Source organism: Durio zibethinus, chromosome 12, assembly GCF_047325235.1.
Source record: "Durio zibethinus cultivar Kanyao isolate XHJ-2024 chromosome 12, ASM4732523v1, whole genome shotgun sequence".
NCBI lineage: Eukaryota > Viridiplantae > Streptophyta > Magnoliopsida > Malvales > Malvaceae > Durio > Durio zibethinus.
This window is the reverse complement of record NC_143173.1, coordinates 22,319,793-22,335,148: the sequence shown is the minus strand read 5'-3', so window position 1 is coordinate 22,335,148 and position 15,356 is coordinate 22,319,793. Positions and strand designations below refer to the sequence as shown.

The window sequence follows — 15,356 nt, the reverse complement described above, 5'->3', positions numbered from 1 at the left end:
TGCTACACGGTGGAGCCGTGGGATTCACTAAGTGCTACACGATGGTCTGATGTGATCTTGGTCCTGTGGATGGACTCTGCTTGACAGAGACGTCAAGCATTAAAGGTGGGGAGATTGTAACGTCCCCGATCCCACATCAGGAGGATGTGTGGATAAAGAATGATATATATATGTAGAGACTTAATCCTAAACTTGTGAGGCGCTTTTTGTAGGACAAAACCGTGAGGTCAGGGGGGTCAGAGCGGACAATACCTCACAAAGGTGTGAACTATGGCGGTCAGGCTGATCTGGGATGCCGGAAGGGTGAATGCCCGAGTCCCGGAGTCGCGCGGGTTCGGAGCTTAAGTCTCGACCCGTGACAAGAAGTTTTGATGGGATCCAATGCTTTAGTGTTTGTATGATCACACTTATTGTAACGTCTCCGATCCCACATCAGGAGGATGTGTGGATAAAGAATGATATATATATGTAGAGACTTAATCCAAAACTTGTGAGGGACTTTTTGTAGGACAAAACCATGAGACTTTTGGGTCAAAGCGGACAATACCTCGCAGGTTGGGTGCGGGTCTCTACAAATTTTTCTCCCTCAAAATTTAGTGGCCTATTCAAGATAATTCCAACATAACAATAATTAATCAACCCATTTGAGGCCACTTATACCAAAACAATTAAGTCAAACAAGTAATAACTCGAGTAATTAATTCTGGCAGTCTGCGCTACTTTTACTAAAATGATCATAACTCAAGATATTCAATTCAGAATTAAAATCTTTTTAATGCGTTAGAAACTAGACTTGACAAGCTTTCTAACCATATATGGCTCATCTCGTGATTCTTTGTGGATTAATTATAACAATTTTTGTAATCCACGTCATATGCTGCTGCCAGACAGCCTGTATACCTTTTCATAAAAATTACGTATTTATTCATAGGTAACTCCAAATTCAATTTCGCTTATTTCATTGGAAAGTAGACTCGATAAGCTTTTCAAAAATATATGGCTTAAACTGTAAATCCTTGTATAAAAATTTATGGAAATTTCGTAATTCCCCCTTACTGTTGTTACTAGGCAGCCTGCACCTCCTTAGGTAAAAATTAGATAACTCTTCATAGAGAACTCGAATTCGACTCCTGTTTATTTCATTAGAAAGTAGATTCAACATGCTTTCCAACCGTATATAGTAATCATAGTAGTATTTAACCCTTTAATACAGAATATAACCTTAATTCATCACTACAAACACATGATTCATATCAGGATTTATACGAAACAAATATTTTCCTTTCTATTCCCATCAAATTTCTATTTTAGCAATAAATTCACATTACCAACTTTCTCAACACTTAACTTGACTCTAATTAAAGTCTAAATCATCTGCCCAAAAAAGGATAATGGAAACCCTAAAATTTTAGGATTTCTCGATTATAATTTACACCTTAAGACTTAACCATCAATACTCCAAAAATTGAAAAAGATTATTTACTCACCTTTAATAAATAATTTCTCCTCGTAGATTTGTTCTTCCCTTCACTTGGAATCCTTCAATTGATCTTTTTTATATAAGAAACATATGAGAAATAAGTTTCTGTTTTTATTACGACTAATCATCGACTGAAAATTGAAAAGTTAACTCTATTAATAAAAAAAATTGAGTTATTTAACAATAAGTCCTCTTCACTTCTCATTCTTTATTAAAGAGTCCCCACTTATAAAAATACTTAAAATAGTCTCTCTTTTTTTCGGGTATTACAATCTCCCCAACTTATAAAAAATTTCATCATCGAAACTTGATTTACCTTCATTTTCGAATAACTGAGGATGTCGTTTCTTCATATCATCTTCCATTTCCCAAGTTGCTTCTCTTGGTGTATGATTGCTCCATTCGACTTTTATAAAGGGAATAGTTCTATGCCTTAAGACTTGCTCTTTTCGATCAATTATTCGAATAGGATATTCCAAGTATGTTAAATCTTCTTGAACTTCTAAAGGTTCATACTCTATCACGTGGCTTGGGTTAGAGACATACTTTCTCAACATGGACACATGAAAAACATTGTGCACGTCAGATAGCTGAGGTGGCAAGGCTATCCTATATGCAACTTCTCCCACCTTATCAAGAATTTCAAATGGACCTATATAACGTGGGCTTAGCTTTCCTCGCTTCCCAAATCGCATAACACCTTTTGTGGGTGACACCTTTAAAAAAATAAAATTCCCTTGTTGAAATTCTAACTTCCTTATCTTTTTATCTGCCCAACTCTTTTGACGATCTTGAGCTGCTTTAAGTCTCTCCTTAATCACCTTGATCTTTTCTACAATCAGTTGCACCATTTCTGGCCCTAGGAGTTTTCTTTCCCCAACATTATCTCAACATAAAGGGGATCTACACTTTCTACCATACAAGGCCTCAAAAGGAGCCATCCAATACTAGATTGGTAACTATTATTATAAGCAAACTCTGCTAAAGGTAAGTAATCATCCCAACTACCTTTTAGATCAATCACACATGCTCGAAGTATATCTTCTAAAATTTGATTTATTTTCTCTGTTTGCCCATTTGTTTGAGGGTGAAAGGCTGTACTCAATTTCAAATTTGTCCTCATAGCTCGTTGTAAGCTTACCCAAAACTTAGAAACAAATCTAGAATCTCTATCTGACACAATACTCACTGAAACTTCATGCAATCGGATAATTTCACCCGTGTACAATTGTGCTAGTTTATCAAGTCGAGTAGTCGACTTGATAGGTAGAAAATGAGCTGATTTAGTGAGTCTATCAACAATTACCCACACTGCATTATTCCCTTTAGATGACCTAGGCAACCCTATCACGAAATCCATAGAGATGTGCTCCCACTTCCATTTCGATATCTCCAAAGGTTGTAACAACCCTGATGGTCTTTGGTGTTCAGCCTTAACTTGCTGACACACTAGACATTGGGACACAAACTGAGCTATGTCACGTTTCATATTATTCCACCAAAAACTTCATTTCAAATCTTTATACATCTTAGTGCTTCCAGGATGTATAGTGAATCGAAACCCATGTGCTTCCTCCAAGATCTCTCGTTTTAGATCAAGATCATTTGGTACACATAATCTATTTCTAAAACCTAATGTGCCATCCTCGTGAAGATTAAACTCTGACCGTAAACCATTCTGCACTTCTGTTTTAATTCTGTCTAACTCACTATCTTCTTTTTGTGTAAATTTTATCTTTTCGATCAAAGTTGGTTGAACCACCAAACTAGCCATAACAACACCTTTTCCCTGTATAATTACCTCGATTTGCTGCGTATCAAGTTCCTCCAACAATTTTGGTTGCAAAGTAAGCAAAACAGCCATACTTCCAATGGATTTTCTACTAAGAGCATCAGTAACTACATTATTTTGCCCGGATGATAATTGATGGTCAAATCATAATCTTTGATTAATTCCAACCATCTTCTCTGTCTCATGTTCAACTCTTTTTGTGTAAACAGATACTTTAAACTCTTATGATCCGTAGAAATTACACAAGGCTCCCCATACAAATAATGTCTCCATATTTTCAAAGCAAACACAATGGCAGCTAACTCTAAGTCATGAGTCGAATAATTCTACTAGTAGGTTTTTAATTACCTAGAAGCATAAGTAATTACCCTATCATTCTGCATTAACACACAACCCAACCCCTTCTTGGAAGCATCACTATAAATGGTAAAACTACCAATATCAGAAGGTAAAGTAAGGATAGGTGCTGACACCAATCGTTGCTTTAGCTCTTGAAAACTCTATTCACATTCTTTAATCCATTCAAATTTTGCTCGCTTTTGAGTTAAACGAGTCAATGGCACAGCAATTTGAGAAAACCCCTCAACAAATCTTCTATAATAACCTGCCAAGCCTATAAAACTTCTTACTTTTGTCACATTTATTGGGTGAGGCCAATTCACCACTGCCTCAATCTTTTTCGGATCAACTGAAATCCCATCTTCAGAAATAACATGACCAAGAAAACTAATACTTGTCAACCAAAATTCACATTTGCTAAACTTTGCGAAGAGTTGTTTATCCCGTAAGATCTGTAATACAATCTTCAAATGTTTCTCATGTTCCTCATCACTCTTAGAATAAACCAAAATGTCATCAATAAAAATAATAACAAACTGAGCCAGATATTGTTTAAAAATTCTATTCATCAAGTCCATGAATGAAGCAGGTGCATTTGTTAATCCAAAAGGCATAACCAAAAATTCATAATGGCCATACCTAGTTCGAAAAACAGTCTTGGATACATCACCTGCCTTAATCTTCAACTGTTGATATCCAGACCGTAAATCATTCTTTGAAAAGACCTTTGCTCCTTGTAACTGATCAAACAAGTCATCAATTCGAGGAAGAGGATATTTATTCTTCACAGTCACTTTATTTAACTCCCTATAATCAATGCATAAGCGCAGAATCCCATTTTTCTTTTTAACAAACAATACAGGAGCTTCCCAAGGTGACACACTAAGACGAATAAACTTTTTCTCTAACAGTTCTTAGAGTTGCACTTTTAATTCACGTAACTCAGATGGAGCCATACGATAAGGAGGCTTAGATATTGGTCCAGTTCCAGTGATAAGATCGATTTCAAATTCAATTTCTCGATTAGGAGGTAAGCCAGGCAAGTCCTCAGGAAAAACATCAAAAAAATCTCTAACAATCGAAATATCTTCTAATCGTGAGCCTACATTCATTTGAGTGTCTTTCACATAGGCAAGGTAGCCTAGACACTCTTTCTTTAGAGATTGCATGACACTTGAAATCGATACAATCTGACACAGAAGGCTTAAATGATAACCTTCATATACAAGTTCTAATTATCCTGGACACTGAAACACTACTCTCTTCCTGTAACAATCAATAACTGCATGATGTATGGATAACCAATTCATCCCTAAGATCACATCAAATTCTAGCATCTTTAATTGTACCAAATCTGCTAGTAGTTCACAACCCCTTATGGGTACATACAATTCTTATAAAATCCCCTTGTTGAAATTCTAACTTCCTTCCCTTTTTATCTGCCCAACTTTTTTGACGATCTGGAGCTGCTTTAAGTCTCTCCTTAATCACCTTGATCTTTTCTACAGTCAGTTGGACCATTTCTGGCCCTAAGAGTTTTCTTTCCCCAACATCATCCCAACATAAAGGGGATCTACACTTTCTACCATACAAGGCCTCAAAAGGAGCCATCCCAATACTAGATTGGTAACTATTATTATAAGCAAACTCCGCTAAAGGTAAGTAATCATCCCAACTACCTTTTAGATCAATCACACATGCTCGAAGCATATCTTTTAAAATTTGATTTGTTCTCTCTGTTTGCCCATCTGTCTGAGGGTGAAAGGTTGTACTCAATTTCAAATTTGTTCCTATAGCTCGCTGTAAGCTTACCCAAAACTTAGAAACAAATCTATCTATCTGACACAATACTCACTGAAACTCCATGCAATCAGATAATTTCACCCGTGTATAATTGTGCTAGTTTATCAAGTGGAGTAGTCGACTTGATAGGTAAAAAATGAGCTGATTTAGTGAGTCTATCAATAATTACCCACACTGCATTATTCCCTTTAGATGACCTAGGCAACCCCATCACGAAATCCATAGAGATGTGCTCCCACTTCCATTTCGGTATCTCCAAAGGTTGTAACAACCCTGATGGTCTTTGGTGTTCAGCCTTAACTTGCTGACACACTAGACATTGGGACACAAACTGAGCTATGTCACGTTTCATATTATTCCACCAAAAACTTCCTTTCAAATTTTTATACATCTTAGTGCCTCCAGGATGTATAGTGAATCGAGACCCATGTGCTTCCTCCAAGATCTCTCATTTTAGATCAAGATCATTTGGTACACACAATCTATTTCTAAAATGTAATGTGCCATTCTCGTGAAGATTAAACTCTGACCGTAAACCATTCTGCACTTCTGTTTTAATTCTGTCTAACTCACTATCTTCTTTTTGTGCAAATTTTATCTTTTCGATCAAAGTTGGTTGAACCACCAAACTAGCCATAACAACACCTTTTCCCTGTATAATCACCTCGATTTGCTGCGTATCAAGTTCCTCCAACAATTTTGGTTGCAAAGTAAGCAAAGCAGCCATACTTCCAATGAACTTTCTACTAAGAGCATCAGCAACTACATTAGCTTTGCCCGGATGATAATTGATGGTCAAATCATAATCTTTGATTAATTCCAACCATCTTCTCTGTCTCATGTTCAACTCTTTTTGCGTAAATAGATACTTTAAACTCTTATGGTCCGTATAAATTGCACAAGGCTCCCCATACAAATAATGTCTTCATATTTTCAAAGCAAACACAATGACAGCTAACTCTAAGTCATGAGTCGGATAATTCTGCTCATAGGTTTTTAATTGCCTAGAAGCATAAGCAATTATCCTATCATTCTGCATTAACGCACAACCCAACCCCTTCTTGGAAGCATCACCATAAATGGTAAAACTACCAATATCAGAAGGTAAGGTAAGGATAGGTGCTGACACCAATCGTTGCTTTAGCTCTTGAAAACTCTATTCACATTCCTTAGTCCATTCAAATTTTGCTCGCTTTTGAGTTAAACGAGTCAATGGCACAGCAATTTGAGAAAACCCCTCAACAAATCTTCTATAATAACTTGCCAAGCCTATAAAACTTCTTACTTCTGTCACATTTATCGGGCGAGGCCAATTCACCACTGCCTCAATCTTTTTCGGATCAACTGAAATCCCATCTTCAGAAATAACATGACCAAGAAAACTAATACTTGTCAACCAAAATTCACATTTGCTAAACTTTACGAAGAGTTGTTTATCCCGCAAGATCTGTATCTCAAACATTGGTGGTTTCAGATTCATCCCTTCTCCTGTCAGTTCTTTTCCTTCGACCCACAAGGTTTGCCAATGTCTCATTTCTACCACTCATTCTTACCTAATTTAATACCAATAAAGAAAAAAAAATTCGTAAGCGATCAAAATAAAATAATCGAATCTTATCAGTGTAAATGCTAAGAATACTTAAGTTCTACACTATCTATAACTCAATTCTTTCCTTTCCTGGATCTTAAACCTTCACTCTGATACCAATTTTGTCAGAGACCCGCACCCAACCTACGAGGTATTGTCCGCTTTGACCCGAAGGTCTCACGGTTTTATCCTACAAAAGGTGCCTCACAAGTTTGGGATTAAATCTCTACATATATATCATTCCTTATCCACACATCCTTTTGATGTGGGATTGGGGGCGTTATAGTTACCATCCCTCGTCGATGCTTCAAAAAGAGAGTATAATTTGAATTGCTCTACTTAAAGTCATGGTTCTTCATTGCCAAAGTAAATAGTCCAAACCATGCTCTAGGTGACTATTTTAGTCCATAACGAGCCTTCTGTAACTTGCATACAACTCTAATTTGTGATGAAGTAATAAAGCCTGAAAGAATGTTTATGAAAACTTCTTCTGCTAGATTCCCATGAAGAAAAGCATTTTTTATGTGGAACCGATGCAATGGCCAATCCAAATTTACAGCAAGAGACAACAAGACTGTGACGGTGTTTAACTTTGCTACTGGTGAGAATGTTTTCTGATAATCTATACCATATGTCTGAGTATATCCTTTCGCAACAAGTCTCACCTTGTATCTCTCTATTAACCCATCTGCTTTGTGTTTAATAGAGAAAACCCATCTATACCCCACTGCTTTCTTCTCTTCAAGTAGTGGCATAAGTTTCGATATGTTATTCTTTTCCAATGCTGCCATCTCTTCGTTTATTACTTGGATCCATTTAGGAGCATTCAAGGCTTCTTGTACAGTATTCGAAACATGTTCAGAAGATAGGTTGTGCACAAAAGCTTTGAGGGGTGGTGACAATCTCCTGGTGCAAACATAATTTACGAGTGGATACTTTATCTTTTTTTCTCCAATGTCTGGTGAGTACCGATAGAATCATCAACAGTATTATTGGGAGAAGAGTTTGGAGATTGTACCTCAAGAATATTCTCAAGAGAGTGGTTGTGCACTAAAATGTGAGAAGTAGGCTGTTCTTGCTCAGTTAGAAACTGCTATTGTTCACATCTAGTGTCAAAGTCATCATTTTCTTTTTCCTGGCCTATTGGTGTCATTATCTATTCCATAGGAGCTTCTTGATCACCTTGAATATCATCATGCCTTGGTTGAGTTCTAACCGAAATAAGTAGTGGTTGAGTTATCTCCAGGGATTCAAAAAACGGGTTGATAGCGGAATAACGACTGCAAAATTACGGTAGCGCTGCCTTCTGCCACCGTTAATGTATAGAAAACGGTTGAAAAATGCATTCCCATAAAAAACAGAGAATAACGGTCGTAAAATAATGACGTAACGGGCAATAGCGGCAATAACAGACCGTTATTGTCGCTATTTCATTTTTCTACTCACGGATTTAATAGTTTTAACAAAAAAACAAAATTTTACGCCTGTAAAATAAAACAACAAACCTGCAAAAGTAAAAGTAAAAGCCAAATCAAAAAATAAAGCTCACAATCTCAGATCTTTATCATCAAAAAAAATTGTAAAACGAGCTAGAAAACAGAGTTTCAAGTTTCAACCATTCAAACGGCATTTTCGGTATTCAAATTCAAATCAACCTCAAGTTTTCGATCAACATTCAAGAATCAAGATCAAACAAGGTAAGAAAAGAAAGTTAAATTACCTTTTTTTTTTTTGTAAAATTTCTGTAAAATGATCAATCTGTTGTGTCTTGTGAGAGTTTGAAAGATGAACGAGATCTGTAGATACTAGATAAGTCAGCAAGTGATAGTGATAAAGGGATGTGAGAGAAAATGAGAGACGAAAAAAAAAAAATTTTTTTTCGGAAAGCCAGAGAAAGTAAAGACGAAGAAGATGATGAACAGTAAAATGAAATGTTTCTAGAATGGTCTCGGCTCGGGTTGTTAGAAAGAGTCAAACAGATTGATATATTTAGGCACGTGGAGAGATTGGAGGGGGGTGGGAGGATTGGGTGTGGTGGGGCGTTGGGGGGGAAGGTGGGGAGGGATTGGGTGTGGATTGGGTGTGGTAGGGTGTTGGGAGGAAGGTGGAGAGGGATTGATGGGGTGGGGAGGGATTGAGTGTGGTAGGGTGTATGGAAGGTGGGATTGAATTTTTTTATTTAATTTTGTAATTAATTTTTGAAAATTTTTTAGATAAAATTTAATTAGTGGTTTTGAAAATTTATAATTAATATAATATATAGATATTTTGAATGAAAATTTTGATAAATTTTTTTGTATAAGTTAGATGAAAAATAATTAAAATTAAATATTATATTTTGATTGTGTTATATATTAATTTATAATTTTGCATATGAATTTAAATTTTTTTTGTTGTTTTGATATTTATATTATTGTCAATTCTTTTGATATTATATTAATTCTTGTTATTTTTGTATATTGAAGATTGTGTTTATTATATAATTATTAAAAGTTGTTTGTGATAAAAAATTTTTTATATCAATTATTGTATCAAAAAAATTAAGTTACTTAACAAATTTAGCATTTTATGATCTATTATTCTTATTAAGATTAAAAACTAAAAAATAAAAAATATAGGTTTGAAAATTTTATTAAAATATAAGTTTGAAAACTTTTAATTTTTGAAATTTTTTTTAAATAAAATCTAATTAGAGGGATTGAAGATTTATAATTAAAAAAAATAAAAGATTAATAATTTAATATGATATACATAGAGATTGTAGATGAAAATTATTGATAAATTTTTTATATAAGTTAGACAAAAATTAATTAAAATTAAATATTATATTTTGATTGTGTTAGATATTAATTTATAATTTTGTATATGAAATTTAATAATTTTTTTGTTGTTTTGATATTTATATCGTTGTCAATTCTTTTAATATTAGATTAATTCTTATTATTTTTGTGTAATTATTGAAGATTGTATTTATTATATAATTATTTGAAGTTATTTGTGATAAAAAAATTAATATCAATTAGTGCATCTAAAAGATTAAGTTATTTAATAATATTCTTAAGATTAAAAACTAAAAATTAAAAAATTTAGCCTAAAATCAATTTTTAATGATGTAATAAGTAATATTAATATTTCTAAATATAAGTTTATTTTGTTTTTATACAAAATAGTAAGTATGCCACCACGTGAAGAGTTCCCGAGTAAAGGAGTAGAGGGCGCGCCAAGTGATGATATAGGTTGGCATTTTGGAACACCTGTGCCAAATACAAGAGGAAATGTTTCATGTAAACTTTGTGGTAAAGTTGTAAAAGGAGGAATAACACGTTTCAAAGAACACATTGCTCATAAAACTGGCAATGTTGCACCATGCCCCAACGTTATTGGTATGTTATGTTTTTTTAATTTCTTTGAAAATATTATTGTTAATTTCTTAATAAAAATTATAAAATTACATAAGCATGTGCAACTAATTTTTTCTTTTTTTTAAAACTATATTATTAATAGGTATAGTAAGAGAAAGCATGATGAAACTCCTTCAAGAAAGCAAATCAAAAAAGGCTGACAACAAAAGAAGAAAAAATGAATTTTTATCACAGTTAAGAGGGGAAGATGATTATGAAGGATTTATTGATGAAGACATTGCTACTAGACAAGCCGTGCGAGATAGTATCCAATCACAACATGAGTGGCACAGAAGACAAGAATTCAGACAAAGAACTAGTGGTTGGAGTAACATATATGAAGAAGGACGAAGCTCTCATGGTTCAGTTGCTGAATATTTTGAAGAAAGAACAAGAACTCCAAATGAGTCTGAATTTTCATTAAGGGGAGCTGTTCCTGAATTGGTTAGAAGTAAAAGTTCAAGACAACCAAAAGTAAGTGATTCATTTCTAAAGACATTAAGAAGAAAAATGGGTGAATCAGTATCAAAATTTTTGATATATGATCGACTTCCTTTTCAATTAGCAAATTCCCCATGGTTGCATAATTTGATTTCTGTGGCAGCAGAAGTTGACCAACATGTAAGACTTCCAACACCTTATGAGGTCTTAGATGTGTATTTAGAGTCTGAGTATCAACAAGTTCATGAATGGGTTAATGGATTAAAAGCTTATTGGAATGAATTGGGTCACTTTGATGTGTGATGGTTGGACCAATAGTTTGAATCAAATGCATATCATTAATTTTCTTGTTTACTGTAGTAAAGGGACTATTTTTTGGAAATCTATAGATGTCTCAAGTGTTCGTAGTAGAGATACAAACTTTTACTACAGATTATTAGATGAAGTTGTGGAAGAAATTGGAGAAAAATACATTGTTCAAATAGTCACTGATAATGAGGCAGCACTTAAGGCTGCAGGAAAAAGACTAATGGAGAAGAGAAAACATTTGTATTGGACAGCATGTTCAGCTCATTGTTTGGACTTGTGCCTTGAAGATATTGGGAGGAAAAAAAATGTGGCAAAGGTTTTGGATGATGCAAAGAAAGTGACTTGTTTTTTATACAATCACATTTGGACTGTTAATTTGATGAAGAAATATACACAAGGGAAGCAAATACTTCGTCCTGCTCTTACCCGATTTGCCACTCATTTCATACAATTAGAAGAAATAATAAGGCAAAAGCAAAGTTTGAGAGAGATGTTCAATTCAAATGTTAGTACTTAGTAATTAGTACAATTATTTAAATCTAGCATCTTTTTATAATATTATTGTTTTAAAATATTAATTTAAAATATATTACTCTAAAAATTTATTGATGAATATATAGGAATTTAAAGATTCAAAATGGGGACAACAAAAATCAGGACCTGCTTATGAAGTCAAAAAAATCATTTTGGGAAAAGATTTTTGGAAAAAAGCAGGTGATATAATAAAAGTTTATGAGCCTTTGGTAAAAGTGTTGCGCCTTGTGGATGGTGATGAAAAACCAACAATGGGCTTTATTTACGAGGCTGTGGATAGAGTTAAACAAGCAATTCAACAAACTTGTCGTTATTCTGCTGAATATGAAAAGATTATTGACAATAGATGGAGTTTCATGCACTCTGACTTGCATTCAGCTGGTAAGTAAACCAAGAATATATGTGGTATTTAAAAAATATGTTTATTTTTTATACTTAAATTGCTTATATATTTATTTTTTATTCCTTTAATATAATATTGTTATAAATTATGTTTAGGTTACTATCTAAATCCACAATTTCAATTTGGAGTGAAACATTCTGCAAATGTATTTAAGGAAACATTAGAAGGTATAAAAGCAGTTATTGAAAGATTAGAACCTTCGATAGATACTCAAATCAGAATGATTAATCAGGTTAGTATTTAATACTATTTTATAACTTTAACATTTGTTTTATGTATTAAAAATTAAATTATTTTTTATTTATTCATTTATTATTGTATTTTCAATGATGTAGTTGTTATTATTTCGAGACAAGCATGAAACATTTGGTAGTCCACAAGCACAAAGAGCTTGGAAGCAAATGAATCCAGGTAAATAGTAAGTTAAATAATTATAATTTATTTATATTATTTAATTGTATAGCCCATTGAAATTTAATTTAAATAATTTTATACAGCTGAGTGGTGGATGATATATGGCACTTGTGTTCCTGAATTACAAAAACTAGCAATCAAAGTGCTTAGTCAAACAACATCTGCATCAAATTGTGAACGTAATTGGAGCACATTTAGCTATATTCACACCAAAGCAAGAAACAGATTGAAGTTTGCAAGACTCCAGAAACTTGTATATACCTATTATAACATGAGGTTGAGGATGAGACATCAAAAAAGAATGAGCATTGATGAAATAAATAATAGTTTTAATCCTATTAGCCTTGACCATATTTTTGAAGATGATGATCCACTAACAGAATGGCTGCAAGAGAAAGAAAATCCTCTATTAGATGGTCAAAACTTTGATTGGTTACCTGCAGATAATTTTGATAATGAAATGAATGTTGAACGATCACGTCAATCTCAAGAAAGGAATGTATCTCATTCAAGTTCAAGTCCAACACCAAGTCAGAGTGATGATGATGGTGGTTTAAGTCCAGATGATGATGGTGATGGAGATGGTGATGGTGCGAATTTTGGTGATAATATGGATGCAAATTGACCTTACAGCCCACTTGGAGGAGAATTTGGGCTTGCTGCTACTGGTGGACTTTTTATTAATATGGCAGAATACGGAGGAAATCCATTTGCTGAATCTAGTGATGGTCAAAGTGCACGTACAACTCGATCAAAAGGAAAAGCAAAGAAGCACCACTATGAAATTTCTAGAGGTTCTTCATCTTCAGGTGAGAGACCAAATTCTAGTAACTTTGAGTATAGTGAATCATCTGCTAGTACTCAAAGACATTACTATCCACCAGAACAACATAATTTTCAACCTCCTCATGGTTATCCACCTCCATATGGTTATTATCCACCTCAAATGTATCCTCCACCTCCTCAAATATATCCTCCACCTCAAATGTATCAGTTACCACAAATGTACCATCCACCACAAATGTATCATCCTCAAATATATCCTCCACCTCAAATGTATCAAGAACAAAGGTCTCAGGGATGGAGATGGAGTCAACTTGGCTCTCAAAGTGAAGATAGAGAATCTGATCATCCTCGTCATTCTACCATGTGGTAAATTTGAAATATGTATCAATAATTGTAGTTGATGGAATTTGAAATTATTATATTTTTAAGTTTGTAATTTTATTAAATTAAATGCTTGGTATTTAACATATTATGTTTTGTTAATATTTGATTTGTCTAGAATTAATATTGAATATGAACTTGGCCAAAAAAAATTTTATGGATAAATCAAATATGAATGCTTTTTATAATCTAAATAAAATTGTGAATAATTTTTTTAGAAAATAAAAAACATAGAGTGTCATAAACTATTTTTAAAATCATTGAATAAGAGTTTTTATAATTATAATTATAATTATTACATTTTATAATAAATTGTGCCAAAAAAAAAAAAATTTCACGACCGTGATGACCGCAGTGACCGCAATTATCTCCGTTATATCCGAAAACGCGATAAATACTACGCAACCGAAAACGTGACCGCGACCGCTATTTAAATCCCTGGTTATCTCTTAGTTGGTATCCTCGAAACCTAGCCAGTTTTCCCAATTGCCCACATTCTGCTCTTCACATAATACCTCACCCGGAAGAGAAGAATGGGAATTTGATTTTGGAAAAAAGTTTTCAGATTCCAGCATAAAGACGCCTGGTAGTGGGATCATAGCACCGATAACCTTTTTATATGACGCATATCCTAAAAAAATATAATGAACAACATATGGATCCAATTTTGTTTGTTGGTTTTTTATGAAGGTGAACGTAAGCAACACAGCCAAAAATTCTAGGTGGAGCATTCAAGATGGAAGGTAATGGCACATGATGAGCAAGAGCTTGTAGTGGAGTTTTAAAATTCAAAACTCGAGATGGCATCGATTTAACAAGTAAACAGCAGTGACAACTGCATCTACCCAATATCGTTTGGGTGCATTTACTGATGTTAAAAAAGCTTGGGCTATTTCAAGGATGTATCTACTTTTCCTCTCCGCAACACTATTTTGTTTTGGTGTTTGAGTATAAGTGGTTTCATTAAACAGACCATGTTTTCAGAATTATTCTTATAACTCCTTATTGTCATATTTTCCACCATTATCAGATTTAAGAATTTGAAGTTTAGCAGAAAATTATGTCTTGATCATATTATGAAAAGAACGAAAAGTTCCAAAGACCTCATTCTTATTTTTTAACACATAAAGCCATGGTATGCGTGTGCAATCAATCATCTATAAAGGATACAAACCATCTAACTCATGAAGAAATTAGAATAGGTGTCGGACCCCAAACATTTGAATGAATTAATGTAAATGGTGTCTTACATTTTTTTCAAACTTATTAGATAAGATACACGATGACTCTTGGGTAAAATACAAGTCTCACATTTAAAAGTATATTCATGTAGATTAAAGAACAAACTTGGAAACAAATGCTTCAAGTATGAAAAAGACAGATGTTCCAGTCGATGATGCCATAACCAGTTCTGTCATTTTTGGTCACTGGTTTGACCCACAGTATATGCCCAGCCAGGATTGAATCGTCCATGTAGTCCAACCATTCTCTTTTAGTACTACGACCAATGATCTCCTTGGTTAGGATAACCTAAAATAGAAAAAAACTTGGATACATTAGGACACAATAATTTAAATCCTTAGTAACTTGGCCTGTAGATAATAAATTATTCGAAAGGGATGGGACCAATAGTGTATTTGGTAGAGTAAAAGAAAGTGAAAATGCCACTTTTCCAACCCCTGTAA

The 15,356-nt window shown here is 33.8% G+C and overlaps 1 pseudogene across 1 annotated transcript; it reads left to right on the top strand.

The window, feature by feature from the left end:
* The first annotated feature begins 9,937 nt into the window (after positions 1–9,937).
* Positions 9,938–13,129, top strand: LOC149515890 (uncharacterized; annotated as a pseudogene). Its single transcript, XR_016326339.1, has 6 exons — positions 9,938–10,385; positions 10,507–11,655; positions 11,774–12,068; positions 12,186–12,322; positions 12,426–12,501; positions 12,588–13,129. The product of XR_016326339.1 is annotated as an uncharacterized LOC149515890 (transcript).
* The last annotated feature ends 2,227 nt before the right edge of the window (positions 13,130–15,356 follow it).